Here is a 17,056-nt window from a genome sequence, read left to right as displayed (position 1 = left end):
AGTTAAACATTACTTTATTTAGGAAGGGGTCTTGATTTCAAATCTCTTTGTCTCCTAGTGGAACGACCTAATAATTGGCACACTAGGATGTTATATTCTCCATCCATTTTGCTAATTGAATTTATAATGACATTGTATATGCCATTCTAATGTGCTGGTTAATGTTATCTTCTCCACCCATTTTTCTAATGAATTTATAATGACATTTTATATGCCATTATAATGTGTTGGTTAAGGTTGTGACTTAAAAATAAGAACTATTATAATTGTTTTAATAATAGAGTTTTATAAACTTTTTATATTGATTAAGATTTTTGATATAAATTTATAAATATGCTTTAGCTAGGGTTGTAACCTAAAACAAGATTATAAGAAGTGTTTTTAGCATGAGTTTTTTACTTATTAATAGGGTTTTATGTAAATTTGACATATTAATGATCATTATGGTCTAAAATGAAAAAGATAATGTGTTATTATTAAAACGTTTAATACACAAATTCATTATTTTCTTCTATCTTCCTTCTCCTTAATGAAAACAACTTCAACAACTGAGTGTGAATCCCTCCCTATTGAGACCAACGTAGAGAGCAGGAACGCAACCTAGAACTTCACCTAAAATTAATGGGATAAGGTGTTCACAACTTTACAAGAAGGTTGTAAATGCAAATATAAAACATTAGTTATTGTTATGAGCTAAACTCAAAAATGTGTTTGCTAATAAATCTCAAATACAAATATGAGATGTTTGGTAAAAATATAATTGAAAATATGAAATCTTTGGTTAAAACATGATTGAAAATAAAAATTAAAGTATGGTTTATTTTTGAAAATGATTATAAGTATAATTATCACATACTAATCAAAATTCAATTACAAATATGACATGTTGGTAAAAACATGATTAAAAATATGACATATCTCGTAAAAGCATAATTAAAAAAAGGAAGAAGCATGCCTTATTTTTGAAAAAGATTTTAAGTATAATTATCACATATCAAAATTAGGATTTAATTATAAAATTCAAATGAGTTAACTTTTCATATATTAACTATAATCACAATCTAGAATAAAAAATAAAAAACATATATTTTTATATTTTTTATTTTTTTAATATGCTAATTTAACAAATTTATGAATCTATAATTTTCCTTAAAACCCATAAATTAAAGTTATAAATAATCTCAATAATCATATATAAAATCATTAACAATTCTCTTCCCTCGAAATCATCCAAAACTTACACCATGTTTTCTAATTATTTTTAATCACATAATTTATCTGTGCTTTCTTGTAACTGGTAATTGACAGATATCCTTCAATGCCACGTGGATTGCCGTTAAAATTCCCTGACGCCGGCGATTTACTTCGCAGGGAAAGCGACTACACGTGGATTTCAAACGGCAGCCGACCAGCACAGACCGGGCAAGGGCAGGAGCTGCCCGATCGGCCTCTTGCCCGCGGGCAGATTGTGACGCGGACATGCCAGTTTGCTATGGAGCTGGCAAATTACCGGCTCCCACCCGCCGAGGCGCTGGCTTGCTGATGGGGCTCCGCGTCAAAGGGACGCGGCGGCGCCTTCGTAGCCGTCGATCTTGAGGGATTCAATGGTGACCGGAGCAGCAAGTAAATCCATAGAACTAAGTTTAATTCTCGATACTTTAATTCAATGATGGGTAATCGCATATAGGAATTAACGTTTGATTTATCATCGGTGGGCTGGATTTCCGGACCCGCGAGCGAAGAGCCTAAATTTTAAAGTATTTTTAATTGTTTTTCTAATTCACGAGAAGCGCCGGAGATTTTTGGTTCATTTTATGAAGTGGTATTGGGAATAGAAGGGGTCTCAGAGTTATGCACATTTTGGCGTAGAGTGGGGGTGTTGAGGGCAATGTGGATATGGGTGCTTCCCACCACTGCACTTTTTTTTGAAACATTGCCTGAGATTGCATAAAACAAAGGCTTTCAGATCAGGAGATTAACCCGAGAGTCACACAATGGAGGCCAGCGCTGGTATGATTGCAGGTTCTCACAAGAGGAATGAGCTGGTTTTGATTCGCCATGACGCAGAGATTGGTGTAAGTTTATTCAGTTGCAGTTTGCTTAATTTGCTAGAATTTATCTTTTTGCTCTTTTGGATCCGGCATTTGGGCTTGTACCCTCTTGGATTTGCATAATGAATTAGGCTTAGATTGTTAATAGATGTGGTATTCCTGTGATTCCTTTCACTTGTTAGGATCTGAGCAATGGGAAGCTTAGCAGAACAGCATTAAGCCCTCTGCTGCTTCTGTAGAGTTTGAGGTTGTTCTTCCACTATTTGGGAACATATCTGGCCTCGGATTTTAGGTTGGGTATTGACCAGAGGTAATGCTGGATGGCAAATTTTGGACCTGGATCTGAAAATATATGAACTTGGGGCATTTCATTTTAGTTTTATCAGAGTACCCACTTCGTATTTTCGGTTGAAAACAGTCTTACATTATAACTTGTTTTAGAGAACCCCTGATAGGGATTGGGCTTGGGAGTGCAATTGAGAAACGGCATTGCGTTGATTTTTGGCCCGATAATACCTTAGCAAAATTATGGCGGTTGGGTTCCCAAAAGTCCAAGCTGAACTGAGCTGAGACTTAAAACAGAATAAAAATAAACACAATAAGCTGACAGTGCAATTTAATCAGAATGGAACAATTATCATGAGCACACAAGACAGCTCAATCGGCCTTCTCTTTTGGTATTCAATAATAATGCTAATACGATGCAAGCTTATAGGATTTACAGACTCAGATCCCATGACTTAAAGACTGATGAATGGTTGACTAGGTCAAAACCCTAACATGATCTTATATTAGGCTATCAATGGTCTCTCTGATTCAGCAGAGCAGCGCAGAGAAGAGTGGCCCAAGTTGTAGATTTGATTTTTCAACTTTTGTTTGTTTGGTTTGTGTAATTGAGACTAGGTGTTTATTGGTGTGCAGGCGAAGCCTCTGAAGCACTCGAGCAGCCAAGTATGCCAGATCTGTGGAGATAATGTTGGTGTGACAGCAGATGGGGAGCTCTTTGTGGCGTGCAATGAGTGTGGATTCCCAGTTTGTAGGCCTTGCTACGAATATGAGCGTAAGGATGGAAACCAGTCTTGTCCTCAATGCAAGACCAGATACAAGAGACACAAAGGTCAGCAGATACATTTTTGTTGTTTTGGTGTTTAGCAAGTCATGGAAGCCCCACATTGAGCAAAGGATATAGTGCACAAATGAAGGTGGCATTTTTGCCGATCTGGATTATGGGCATTTTAGTCCAGTTGGTTGTCTAGTAGTAACTGATAGCTGTCTTTGATTTTGGGTGTTTTGCCACAGGGAGTCCAAGAGTGGAAGGCGACGAGGAAGAAGACGATGTTGATGATTTGGAGAATGAGTTCAATTACACTCGTGGTGGAAGAGATGACAGGCAACAAAGGGCAGAAGCAATGATGCAGTGGCAGATGCATGGGCGAGGGGAGGAGATCGATTCGGTTACCTCTTCGAGACAGGATCCTCAGACTCCAATTCCTCTTCTCACAAATGGTCAACCGGTATAGTGTCTAATAACTTCTGAGAAAACTGCACTGTCATTCTCCTTTAGCTGCATCTGCTGTTGGAATTGGGGCCTGAAATGTGACTGTATGGGCTACTATTTACAATCAATTTAGCTTGTATGGATTTAATTGTAATTGTAATTATAATGCCTTTTGGCAGGTTTCTGGGGAGTTTCAAGATGTCTCCCCCGAGCATGTGCAAGTCACTGGTAGTGGAGATGGAAAGCGTGTTCATTCGGTCCCCTATGCTGATCCCAACCAACCAGGTATTTGAATTATTTATGCAATATCAGCGAGCTTTGCTAATTATAGGATTGGATATTAAACCAAATGAATAACAGCATAGTCTTGAACTGGTCTTGGGATTTCACTGGACAACTATGTTCAGTTGGGGTTTGAACTGATTAGATATGGATGCTTTCTGTGGATTTCATGATGCATTTTTACAGTGCAAGTAAGGATTGTGGACCCTTCCAAGGACTTGAATTCTTATGGAGTTGGAAATGTGGACTGGAAAGAAAGAGTTGAAAGCTGGAAGCTTAAACAAGAGAAAAATATGCTTCAAATGACCAGTGGAGGTAGATATGCTGATGGCAAAGGGGACATGGAGGGCACCGGTTCCAATGGGGAAGACCTCCCAATGTATGCTACTTGTCACAATTCATGGAGTGGAACAATCTCTCTTACCGATACTTGCTTTAAGATTCAATATAAGAATATGATGCTTCCTTGTTGAATTTTTTCCTCGTAAATTTCGAGTTTCTGGAGTGATGCTATGTTATTATATTTATTTTGATAGTAGATTTTCTTTTATTGATTGGTGTTTGTATGTGTGTGTGCCAGGGTTGATGACGCACGGCAACCTCTGAATAAGATTGTGCCTCTTCCTTCCACCAAACTTACTCCGTACAGGATTGTGATTATTCTTCGGCTCATAATCGTGGGTGTTTTCTTTCAATACCGAGTATCGACACCTGTTAATGATGCATATCCACTTTGGCTGGTCTCCGTGATATGTGAGGTTTGGTTTGCCGTGTCATGGATTCTTGACCAGTTTCCTAAATGGATGCCCATTAACCGAGAAACATATCTTGACAGGCTTTCTTTGAGGTTAGTTTACCATCTTGAGGAGTATTAATAAATTAATAATCCCTGGCATTTAGCTTCAGATGTGGCCATATTACTTTTAGGATTATATTCAAGAAGCCACTCATTTAAGGCTGTTAAAGCAGCCAGCATGTGTATTGTAGGAACCTTGTGGGTGAGATTGAATTTCTTCTTTTGCAATTTCACAGGTTTGACAGAGAAGGAGAGCCATCTCAGTTGGCCGGTGTTGATATTTTTGTCAGTACAGTGGACCCTCTAAAGGAGCCTCCTCTTGTCACAGCAAATACTGTTCTGTCTATCCTTGCCGTGGATTATCCTGTCGATAAAGTTTCATGCTATGTTTCTGATGATGGAGCAGCAATGTTGACTTTTGAAACCCTTTCAGAAACTTCAGAATTCGCAAGGAAGTGGGTGCCATTTTGCAAAAAATACAGTATTGAGCCCAGGGCTCCAGAATTCTACTTTGCCCAGAAGATTGATTATTTGAAGGATAAAGTACAACCTTCCTTTGTTAAAGAACGGAGAGCAATGAAGGCAAGTGCACATTAAAGTATCCAAATGTAAGAGCTACTTCTGTTGGTTTATTGGTTTTTCTTGCCCTTGACATCTTCCATCTTTGTGCCAATATCAGAGGGAATATGAAGAGTACAAGATCCGGATTAATGCTCTTGTGGCCAAAGCACAAAAAGTGCCAGAAGAGGGATGGACCATGCAAGATGGAACTCCATGGCCAGGCAACAACACTCGAGACCATCCTGGGATGATCCAGGTATCAGATACTCGTCTTTTACCCCAGAGTCTTATCTTTCCTTTGTAGTCTATATGTAGTATCATAATTTTCTCTCCCTTTTGTTAACATGCTTATAAATATGTTGCAAGTAACGGAAATTAGTACTACTGAATTTTTCACTTTCCTCTTCAGGTATTCTTAGGTCACAGTGGGGGAGTTGACAATGATGGCAATGAATTGCCATGGTTAGTTTATGTATCCCGTGAAAAGAGGCCTGGTTTCCAACACCACAAGAAAGCCGGTGCAATGAATGCATTGGTATATTCCTAGCTATGTACACATCTCTCTTTTTCTGCCGATTTCCTTGTATGAAATTCATTAATTATTATGCTGACGCTGATGATTGTTATCCACTTAGGTCCGAGTGTCTGCTGTCCTCACAAATGGCCTCTTTCTGTTGAACCTTGATTGTGATCATTATATAAACAACAGCAAAGCTATTCGTGAGGCAATGTGTTTTCTAATGGATCCAGTTCTTGGGAAGAAAACTTGCTATGTACAGTTTCCTCAGAGATTTGATGGCATTGATCGACACGATCGATATGCTAATCGTAACACTGTGTTCTTTGATGTAAGCATTGATCAACACCCAAAATGTTTTCTTATATGCAATTATGCAATTTTCATATAATTTCAGCCTGGCATATTAATTCTGAAATCTTTGCAGATCACCTTGAGAGGTTTCGATGGTATCCAAGGGCCTGTTTATGTGGGTACAGGGTGTTGTTTTAATAGACAAGCACTCTATGGTTATGATCCTGTTCTCACTGAGAAGGATCTTGAACCAGCATGTTTTCTGAGATGTTGCTGGGGATCTAGAAAGAAGAGCAGAAAAGCAAACAAAAGGTATGATGACGATAAGAAGAGAACCAAGCGAACTGAATCTACTATACCCATCTTTAGTTTGGAAGACATAGAAGAGGGTGTTGAAGGTGAGTCCAAGTCCAAACCAGTGATTTGTATTTTTTGACAACTCATTTACCCTTAAACATTGTTCGCCCTCACCCTTCTTTGAAATTGCGTATTGCAGGATTTGATGATGAGAAATCATTGCTCATGTCCCAAAGGAGCTTAGAGAAAAGATTTGGTCAATCACCAGTGTTTATTCAATCTACCCTCATGGAAAATGGTGGTCTTCCACAATCTGCGAATCCTGCTTCTTTATTGAAAGAAGCCATTCATGTTATCAGCTGTGGATATGAAGACAAGTCAGAATGGGGAAAAGAGGTATGAGTAGAGGTGGATCTGCATCTATTTGATGATGCTGTGGATTTTTTTTAGTTCATTGAATTAGTTTTTTCTATAGTGAAGTTGTATAAACATTTTTCCTGAATGTGCATAAATTCTCTTCAGAATAAGGCAACATTTTGTTTAGGCAACCAAGCACCAGGCAACTGTTCTTGAAGCAAAGATCTAATATGAATGGGTTCTCATATTTTGTGCAGATTGGGTGGATTTATGGTTCTGTCACAGAAGATATTTTGACTGGGTTTAAAATGCATGCTCGAGGCTGGATTTCAATATACTGCATGCCTGCACGTCCTGCATTCAAGGGATCTGCACCAATCAATCTTTCAGATCGTTTGAATCAAGTGCTCCGATGGGCCCTTGGTTCTGTTGAAATTTTACTGAGCAGGCATTGTCCAATTTGGTATGGCTACACCAATTGCAGAGGCTGGCATACATCAATACCATAGTTTATCCTCTCACATCCCTCCCACTGGTTGCATATTGTACCCTGCCAGCTGTTTGTCTTCTTACAGGGAAGTTTATCATTCCTGAGGTAAGATTGTCAACCCTTACTGACCTTAATCTTGTCAAGCTTTACTCACCTCTAATGCAACCTGTCTTTTAGATTTTTTTTGGATTTTGTTCTCATACAATGCTTCACATTTTTCCCCTGATTTTTATATTTATTTTGATCTGCAGATTAGCAACTTTGCAAGTGTGTTCTTCATATTATATTTTATTTCCATTTTTACAACTGCTATTCTAGAGCTACGCTGGAGTACAGTTGGCATCGATGAATGGTGGAGGAATGAGCAATTTTGGGTTATTGGAGGTGTATCAGCACATCTGTTTGCCGTCTTTCAAGGGTTACTGAAAGTTCTAGCAGGGATTGACACAAACTTTACTGTCACATCAAAGTCTTCAGATGAAGATGGTGAATTTGCTGAGCTTTATGTTTTTAAGTGGACCAGTCTTCTCATCCCTCCAACTACTTTGCTTGTGGTAAATCTTGTTGGTGTAGTAGCAGGTGTTTCCCAAGCTATTAATAGTGGTTATCAATCTTGGGGTCCATTGTTTGGAAAACTGTTTTTCTCTCTGTGGGTGATTGTTCATCTTTATCCATTCCTCAAGGGATTAATGGGTCGCCAGAACCGGACACCAACAATAGTTATTGTTTGGTCAATTCTTCTTGCGTCCATATTCTCCCTGCTTTGGGTGAGGATAGATCCTTTCACAGCAAACACAGGATCATCATCAAACACACAACAATGTGGTGTAAATTGCTAAAACCCCTGTTAGTGTTCGTTAGCAGCAAATAAGGAGGAACTAAAAACACATCTGAGGGCCAAGAATATCTCAAATTCGTTTGTATCATCTGTAGATAATAATATTTGAGAGGGAGGGGCTTTAAGCATATTGCTTTCTAGCTAGTTCCAGCATAGGGACTAAACCTTGTACTTTGTCTTTGATTGATAGTTAAGATTGTACGGTGCAGTTGGTTCTCTGTTTCAACCAAGACAGCTGAGGTTTACTTGGAGTCATGCCTGTTCCAGAACTGATCTGATGCCACAGAATAGTGGGCAATGGATTATATGGTTTGATATTGAAGAATGTATTTTTCAAAATATTTATTCATTTTTAAGTGACATTCCTGTCATGGACAAAATTATGGCACGTCTTAATTGAATATCATCTTTTTTAAAATGTGAAGTGGTCAATATCAAATAATTGTGTCATGTAGGAGCAGTGGCAGTTATTAAGATTTTAGGCATACAAGTGCCTATGAAAATGGTAAATGTATGTTGTTTGTTCGTTTCATAAAATACAATTATAAGTGCCTAGGAAAATAGTAAATATACGTTGTTTGTTTGTTTCATAAATTACAATTATAACTATGTTCAGAAATCATTGACCCCATCTTTGATGACTCCATTGCATCCAAAATGTTAGTTCTGCAGTGCGTTAAATAACATGCGTGTTTTGACCTAACCCTGAATCATCTAAATCTGAGATTTTTTTTTAGAAGTCTTTGTTCTAAGTTTCTATTTAAATTTCAGTGAATGACAGTTTTAACTCTGTTAACTTTTTTATACGTTGTTCGTTTGTTTCATAAATTACAATTATGGCTATGTTCAGAAATCATTGACCCCATCTTTGATGACTCCATTGCATCCAAAATGTTAGCTCTGCAGTGCGTTAAATAACATGCGTGTTTTGACCTAACCCTGAATCATCTAAATTTGAGATTTTTCTTAGAAGTCTTTGTTCTAGGTTTCTGTTTAAATTTCAGTGAATGGCAGTTTTAACTCTGTTAACTTGTTTTATCGGAGAACTTGCTTAGCACACGATTCTTCATCTTGCTTTTGATATATTTAGCTGTCCGGTAATATTTCTCTGATTGTTTAAATATATCAAAAGCATGCTAAACTCGGTTGTGGAAGACCACTTTTTCTAGTATTACTTATCCAGGTTTGAATAGTCTGTTTAAACTACCTGCATTGAGGTGGAATATTGTTGGATTTTAGTTTTAATCTCAAGTAGCACAAAGCCCCCTTTTCCTTTGCGCTTGCAAATCTTCTATAAACGCTGGGATTATTTGAGATGTTTTTCCACAACTACGTTCAGGACATTCACTGCAGGGTTTTTAGAGGATTCTTACTACATGACTGTTCACCTTGTTTTTGATACATTTAGCCATCTGGGGATATGTCTGATTTTTTCAATTCGTCAAAATCGTGCTAAACTCAGCTGTGAAAGCACTTCTTAGTATAACCTATCCGCATCTCAATAGTCTGTATAAACTTATTTAGGTGCAGTGGTGTTGGATATGGAGTTTATGCTTGATTGTCAGTAGCTTTATGCGATTTTGTGCACAATGAAGGTCATCCTTGAAGGCTAGCAGAGTGTCTTGGGAACCTTCATATTACATTATTTGACACTTAACATTACATTAAACATTCGTTGCTGACCCACGGACATAACACAATATCATCTGGGTAGACCCACAGACATAACACATAATATCATCTGGGTAGAACACTTGTTTCTTACCTTCATATTACATTATTTGGAAATTAGAGGGATGCTTCGCCATATTCACGGATTGATATTTGTGAAATGCCCAGAAACAATGGCTTACAACCAGTTGTGCTATTCCCTTGTTCTGCACAAATTGATCTAAACCCTGAATCTGTTACTCCCTGAGTCTGTTATGCATAGCGAGGTATCTCCCTGAGTCTGTTATGCATAGTGAGGTATCCAACTTCGCTGCCAGTCTCATTATTTTTGTATGTACTTGGTGTGAATAAATTGTGTGGAGTCAGGTGTGAGAGCACTTGAGTGTTTTTATAGCTCTCAGCGCAGAACAGACCTGGGGTTAAAACGAATTTGTGCAAATATATAATTTTTTAGTTGATTGGAAGTTTTGACATTTTTCGGAGTCTTTATAAGCATTCAAAATGTAATGCTGAAGTTTTATTTCCAGGAAATGGATCCTGAGACTTTCAGTTATAACATACAAATCATTCTGTTAGTTTGCCATACATGGTTTGACTTTGTAATCTACGAAATTATCATCTACCCGTAGGCCGCCTTTGACAATACAAAATCCCTCCGAAAATGGCAAGCATATTTTTAGTTTATCAAAGGTATTTTGTGTATTTAATGAGAATAATTTGCATTTTCCAAATTCATCTGCATGCATGCGTGATTTGGGGTATGACCGACCATCTTGCTTAATCTGGTGCAATGACCAAAGTACATGATTTGAGGCATGGCCATCCTGCTCGATTTGGGGTTATGACCATCTTGCTTAATCTGGTGCAATGACCAGAGTACATGATTTGAGGCATGGCCATCTTGTTCTATCTACTGGAATTACCAAAGTCAGTCATTTGGTGCCTGAGTAAGATCCCCCTAGGATTTCTCCATCTTGCTTAATCTAGTGCAATTACCAAAGTACATTTGGGGTATGACCATCTTGCTTAATCACTGCAATTACCAGTCATTTGGTGCCTGAGTAAGATACCCCAGGATTTCTCCAAGCACAACCTACCAAACCTAGGATTTCTCCCTAGCATAACCTTTCCATAGGATTTCTCCAAGCACAACCTACCAAAGTCGTTTGGTATTTTAATAGGAGGGTGATCTTGGCATTTCTCCCTAGCACAACCTACCAAAGTCATTTGGTATTTTAATAGGTCACCTTGGCATTTTTTTTCCTAGCACAGCCTACTAAAATCATTTGGTGCCTTGTTAAATCAGTATAGTTTCATTTGGTATTTTAATAGGTGAACTTGCTATTTTTTCTCTACCCCAGCTTATCAAAATTATATTATTTGGTGCCTTATTAAATTAGTATACTTCCGTCTTAAAACATTTTTCTAGGTACATAGAATGTACCTAGAAGGATCAAATTGCTTCTGTTGCAAATTTGAAAAAAATTTAAAAATTTCAAATTTAAAAATTTGCATCCCTCTACTCTGATAAATTTATATATCTCTAGAGAAATCTATATATCTATATGAATATGTAGTAGTTTTTTTTGTTCGTTTTTTCTCTTTACAATGTGTGTGATTTTTCATTTTTTTAAATTGTATTTTTGAATGGTATATAGAGTACATACTTTTAACTTGCAAGTTAATGTATTTTTTTTGTTGGTTTTCAGAGAAAATTGATAAAGAAAATATATTTAAATGACAAAAATTTAAAACAGTTGGACTGCACATATTTTAATCATAATTATTGTTTTTAAATTTTTTTATACGATATTTACATAATTTCTTTTGAACAATATATAATATATACATAGTGGACATTAAAATGTTTTACATAATATGTTAATTGAAATAGTTTATGTATGGAGTACATTGCCCACATTAAAATTGTTTTTTTGCTATTAAAATAATTTTTAAGTTTATGTCAATATTATTCAATCGTGCATATTAAAATATTTTATTCACTGGGTCTGTTTGGCTAAGCGATTGTTTTTCTTAGACAGAAGGATAGAGTATTGACCCAAGGCTCAGAGTGTAATATACCCACTTACATGAAATAAACTAACCAAATAATTTTTTTTGTTTGTTTGTTTGTAAACATTTAAATCAATCCCTGTTCTACCTCATACGTGCTTATTAAATATTACATGTTAACCTTACTAAATTTTGTTAATACCACATACATCATTTTAGAAATATCAAAGGGTATTGTTTTTGCGTTATCGGAAAATCTTTCTGGTGGATAGTTTATTTGATGACGACTTTAATGTTGGCGCTGTCGACTCTTAACATCTGGCTTTGGAATTTAATGACCTCTGGCTTTGTCACGTGATGGGGTAATGTCAGAGTACACTCTGACTTCGCGCCCTCGGGCTTCTCCCCTCATCGACGTTGTGGATGTATGGGTGCCCATCCCAAGGTTGTGCTGGTCCAATGTGCTCCACCCTTGTTTATTTGGTAGCGTGGAGTTTCCCAAACCATTTGCACAAGGCATTGCTTCAGCTCTATCTTACCTTCTTGGCGCCGAATCGTCCAGAACTCCTTCGCGCGAATGAATGCAGATGGTCCATGGACACCGCCGAGCTCCGAACTGTATTTGACCTGGTTATTACAGCATTCATCTTCTAGTAAGAGTTTTATCATGCAATTTTTAAGCTCATCGATTTCTTTTCCTCCATTCAGGTTTTCTTTAGTTTTTTTGTCCAAATCTCTGATAGTTCTCTTGCTTGTCTTTGTTCTATGGTTGAGGGTCATGATGCCGGCCTCCAGCAATCACCCGAGGGTTCTGGACGATGCTCCCCAGGTTTTCCAGGTTCTACCTCTTCTGCGAATGGCTAACGGGTAAGTTTCTTGGAAATACTTCCCCTGATGGTTGTCGATTCTCTGGATCTATTGACAGATTGCTCATTCTGATGTTGAAAGGAAAGGGTTCTTCCATTTTATTTTAAAATGGCCCTCCGGCCCAAGTCTTTATGACTCCTATTTCGTTTATTGTATCAGATTTATGGCGAATTCTATACGCCAGTCAGGGTTACTCTGCTCTTTTCAGGGTTTGTGAAATCTTGTTCTCGGAATTATTCCTCAGAACTGTAGCCCTGGTTATCCTGGCGCATTGTTAAATTTGACATGCCCTCGGGCTTGCTCTTAATTTGCTATTACGCTGTGTATTATATTTATTTAAAAGAGGACTGTTCTGGTTATAAACCCTGGGTTGAATCCCTTTGGCTTGCTACAGTTTTATTTATTAGCTAAGCACAATTTCGTATATTTATTTTCCAGTTTTCTGTTAAGGTCCTTGAGACCTGAGTATATGTTAAGTTTTTAAATGCATGCCATTTCTACTAGCGCGTTGCAGCTCCTCTTTATGCTTTAATGTTCTAACCCCTTCAGGGTTCCTTGAGTTATAGAAATATTCCTATGGTTTATACAGTGTAATTTATATGTTCAGTTTTGATTCCATGGAACGCTATTGTGTTTGTACTGCGTGTTTTCATGAGATTCTAGTAAGCAGTGTCCAACATGTTTGAAATGTTTTATACCTAGCAGATCATGATGAATGTTGGCATTTGCTTTCAAGTCTAGCCCTATGATACTGCTAATCTTTTGTGCGTAACACATTTACGTTTCCTTTTTAAGCTTCAATCCACTCCTCAGAGCTCTGGTTATGTTATTATCTAACTTTATCATGAATGCTTCGCCTTCGTATGTTTATATAGCTACAAGATTCGTTCTGCTGTCAATATTATATAGTTACATGATTTGCATTGCTGTCATTTAATAATATAGCTGCACGCATGTAGGGAAAGAAAGGGTTCTGGATTTGGATTCGTTATGCTTGCGGAAACTGTTTTGCCACTCAGCATTTTCTTTAAAATCTTTCATAAATGTCTCTCCGCTGGTTGTGCTCCGAGGGTTTGAATCTACTCTCTAGATTTTCCTGCATTTCTTTGTGTTCAGGCATAATTAAGGAAAGAGCTCCTAAACGGTCATTCTGTTAATTATTATATGGATTCTTGTCTACTACATGGACAGTCTTTTGCTAATTCTGAGTCTGCTATAAATTTTTGAGCTTTCTGCTTTTAATTTATGGATAATTTTTCCTACAGACTTCTCTCGCAGTTATCTCCAATTCATAAATAAGAAGAAAACTCTTCACAAACTACTAACTCTTACATTTGTAAAGATATTCTTAGGAGGACACCCATCTCTCCTCTCGTATTTCCTCTACTATTCACTGTAGAGAAAACCTTCCGCACCCCTTTTAACAGAAATATGATACATTATAAAGTTCACACAACAATTTTCCCTCAGAGGTTTCTTTACGTACCTGGTTCTCCGGCTGGTAAAGATCTTCTTGAAGGCTCACCCAAACCTGGGGCTTCTGCTGCCTCTCAACTGCCTGACCATGAGATTCATCTTTCAAGACCAGAATCTCCCCCCTTGCTTACTTGCTAGACAACAGTCTTCCGCAAGTTACTTGCACAATGTGCAGGGCTATCTGATCATCACCAGACTTAGCCTTTTCTCTTTTCTTTTTTTTTGCCTGTCCCTACAACGCAGATTTTTCCTCCCCTCCCCTCCTTTTCTCTGGAAACTCTTCCAGTTAGGGGAGGTAGTTAGGGTTGCCCTCACAGCAACTGTCTTTTTTACCTCAAGAGGAAAACTTCCTCCTTGAGAAGTTACCAACTTTTAAAAGAAACATTTCTTATCTCTCATAATGAAAACAAATATATTTAAATTTCAAACAGATAATAATATCAGGTTCAGTTTATATTTACCACAGTAAACCAAATATTTACATTTTTTCTCGGGGCATTACATCTCCCCCTCCTGAAATTGGACATCGTCCCGATGTCTTTTGGCCATGAACAACCCTGGATAAGCTCTTTTCATGAGTTCTTCATCTTCCCAAGTGGCCTCATCAGGCCCAAAGTGCTGCCACTGCACTTTAACTTGGGTAATAGCTCGTTTCCGCAGCATTACTTCTCTCTGGTCGAGGATGTTCAGCGGTTTGACCAAGATTTCTCCTTCCGGTTCGACCTGAAACAAGTAACATCTTAAATCAGTTTTTCTTTAACAAAAACTCATTTAGATTGATCTACCGAAGCTATTCCTTACCTGTATATCCTGCCAGCTGATTACATGCTTAGGATCATAAACATATTTTTTTAACACGGAAACATGAAAAATGTTGTGGACCCGTATATGACTTGGCAGGGCGAGCTGGTATGCTACTGGCCCGATTCTGGCCAAGACCTGAAAAAGTCCATAAAATCGGGGTGCTAACTTAGCGCCCCTGCTCCATTGTAAAGTGCTCTTTTTTGCTCGAATTTTCACATACACATGATCACCGACTTGATACTTCTTAAACCCCTTTTTCCGGTCAGCAAAGTTCTTTTTCCTATCTTGAGCTGCCTTTAGATTAGAACGTACCTTCTTAACCATTTCCTCCATTTCCTTAAGCATTTCGGGACCTAACATCAATCTGTTTTCTGGTCCACCCCAGCTTGAGGGTGTGCGGCACTTCCGCCCGTACAATACTTCAAATGGGCTCATTTGCAATGATGTATGATAGCCATTATTGTATGTGAACTTAATCAAGTGTATGTAGTCTTCCTACTTGGTTGGTTGCTGCATCACATATACTTTTAACATGTCTTCCACCACCTGGTTCACCCGTTCAGTTTGCCCGTCAGTTTGAAGGTAATAAGCCGTACTGAAATTCAGCTGAGTCCCCAATTCTTCAAACAATGTTCTCCAAAAGACCGATGTATATTTTACATCCCGGTCTGAGATTATTGTCTTTGGTAACCCATGCAGCCTAAATATATTTTGCATGAAAACATAGGTGATCTGCACAGCTCTGTAAGTAGATTGCATCGGAAAAAATGCGCTGACTCACTTAACTTGTCCACCACCACCATGATGGAGTCGTTATTTTTCTTTGACTTAGGCAAACCCGTTATAAAATCCATAGAGATGGTTTCCCACTTCCATTCCGGAATGGGTAATGGTTGTAATAACCCCGCAGGGTGTTGGTGTTCTGCTTTAATTTGTTGGCACTCCAGACAACGTGCCAAATATCCAGCCACATCTTTCTTCATACCCAACCAATAATATTCTTTTCGGAGTGCAGTGATCATTTTCTGATATCCTGGGTGTCCAGCGTAATGACTCTTATGATACTCATCCAAAATCAGATTTTTAATGCTGTTTTGATTGGGCACATACAACTTTTTCTTGTAATACAACATTCCAGCAGCATCCAAAGCATAATCTGGCTATTTTTCTTTGCTGGTTGGGTGTTGAACTTGCTGTTTTATTTGCTGATAAGCAGTATCTTGTTCTGCTGCCCTTTTAATCATTTCTTCGAAGGGGCTTTTCCCTTCACTGCAAGAAATCTCATATAGACATTGCAATTTCCGACTTAAAGCGTCCGCCACCCGGTTCTCTTTCCCTTTCAAATGCTTGATCTCAAAATCAAAACCACTTAAGAAATCCACCCACTGTGCTTGCCTAGCATTTAAGGTGGGCTGGCTAAAATAATTGGTCAGACTGTGGTGATCCGTCAATAATAGAAATTTTCTTCCCATAAGATAATGTCGCCACATTTTTAAGGCGTGAATGACGGCTGCCAACTCTAGATCATAAGTGGAATATTTCTGCTCATGCTCTTTTAATTTTCTTGACTCGTAAGCTATTACCTTCCCTTCCTGCATTAACACACCTCCTACCCCTTCCTTACTTGCATCCGTGCACACCACATAATCTTTACTAGGATCGGCTATGCTTAGAATGGGTGCAGTGGTGAGCAGATGTTTAAGTTGTTCGAAACTTTTTTGACATTCAAGGGTCCACCTAAAGGTTCTTCCCTTTTTCTGTAAGGAAGTGATTGGATAAGCTACTCTCGAAAATCCTTCTACAAACCGTCTGTAATAACCTGCTAGCCCCATGAAGGATTTGATGTCTGCCACATCCTTTGGTATCGACCATTCGATTATGGTCCTTATCTTTTCGGAATCCATCGCGATCCTTTCTTTAGTGATTATATGCTCCAAATATTGTATTTGTTCTTTAAAGAATTCACGTTTGCTGAACTTAGCGTATAATTGGTGTTCTCGGAGGGTTTGCAACACTAATCTGAGGTGCTCTTGGTGCTCCTCCATAGTTCGAGAATATATCAGTATATCATCAATAAAAATCAGCACAAACTTATCCAAATACTGATGAAATACGTTGTTCATTAGACGCATAAAGGTTGCGGGGGCGTTGGTCAACCCAAAGGGTAACATCACAAACTCATAATGGCCATATCGTGTTCTAAAAGATGTCTTAGCTATGTCTTCCTCTTTAATCTTGATTTGG

The 17,056-nt window shown here is 38.1% G+C and overlaps 1 pseudogene across 1 annotated transcript; it reads left to right on the top strand.

Moving 5' to 3' along the window:
- Positions 1-1,713: 1,713 nt before the first annotated feature.
- On the top strand, positions 1,714-8,343 carry LOC149198442 (putative cellulose synthase A catalytic subunit 1 [UDP-forming]; annotated as a pseudogene). The gene is made up of 14 exons (XR_016253717.1): positions 1,714-2,075; positions 2,973-3,168; positions 3,351-3,565; positions 3,729-3,834; positions 4,018-4,210; positions 4,412-4,678; positions 4,864-5,209; positions 5,307-5,444; positions 5,598-5,723; positions 5,824-6,036; positions 6,133-6,397; positions 6,496-6,692; positions 6,911-7,248; positions 7,395-8,343. The product of XR_016253717.1 is annotated as a putative cellulose synthase A catalytic subunit 1 [UDP-forming] (transcript).
- Positions 8,344-17,056: the final 8,713 nt, after the last annotated feature.

The sequence above is a fragment of the Pinus tabuliformis genome, chromosome 2_1, assembly GCF_031772625.1.
Source record: "Pinus tabuliformis cultivar Carrire ecotype Pingquan chromosome 2_1, CPIR1, whole genome shotgun sequence".
NCBI lineage: Eukaryota > Viridiplantae > Streptophyta > Pinopsida > Pinales > Pinaceae > Pinus > Pinus tabuliformis.
The sequence above is the reverse complement of the archived record's forward strand: the minus strand, read 5'-3'. Positions and strand labels throughout refer to the sequence as shown.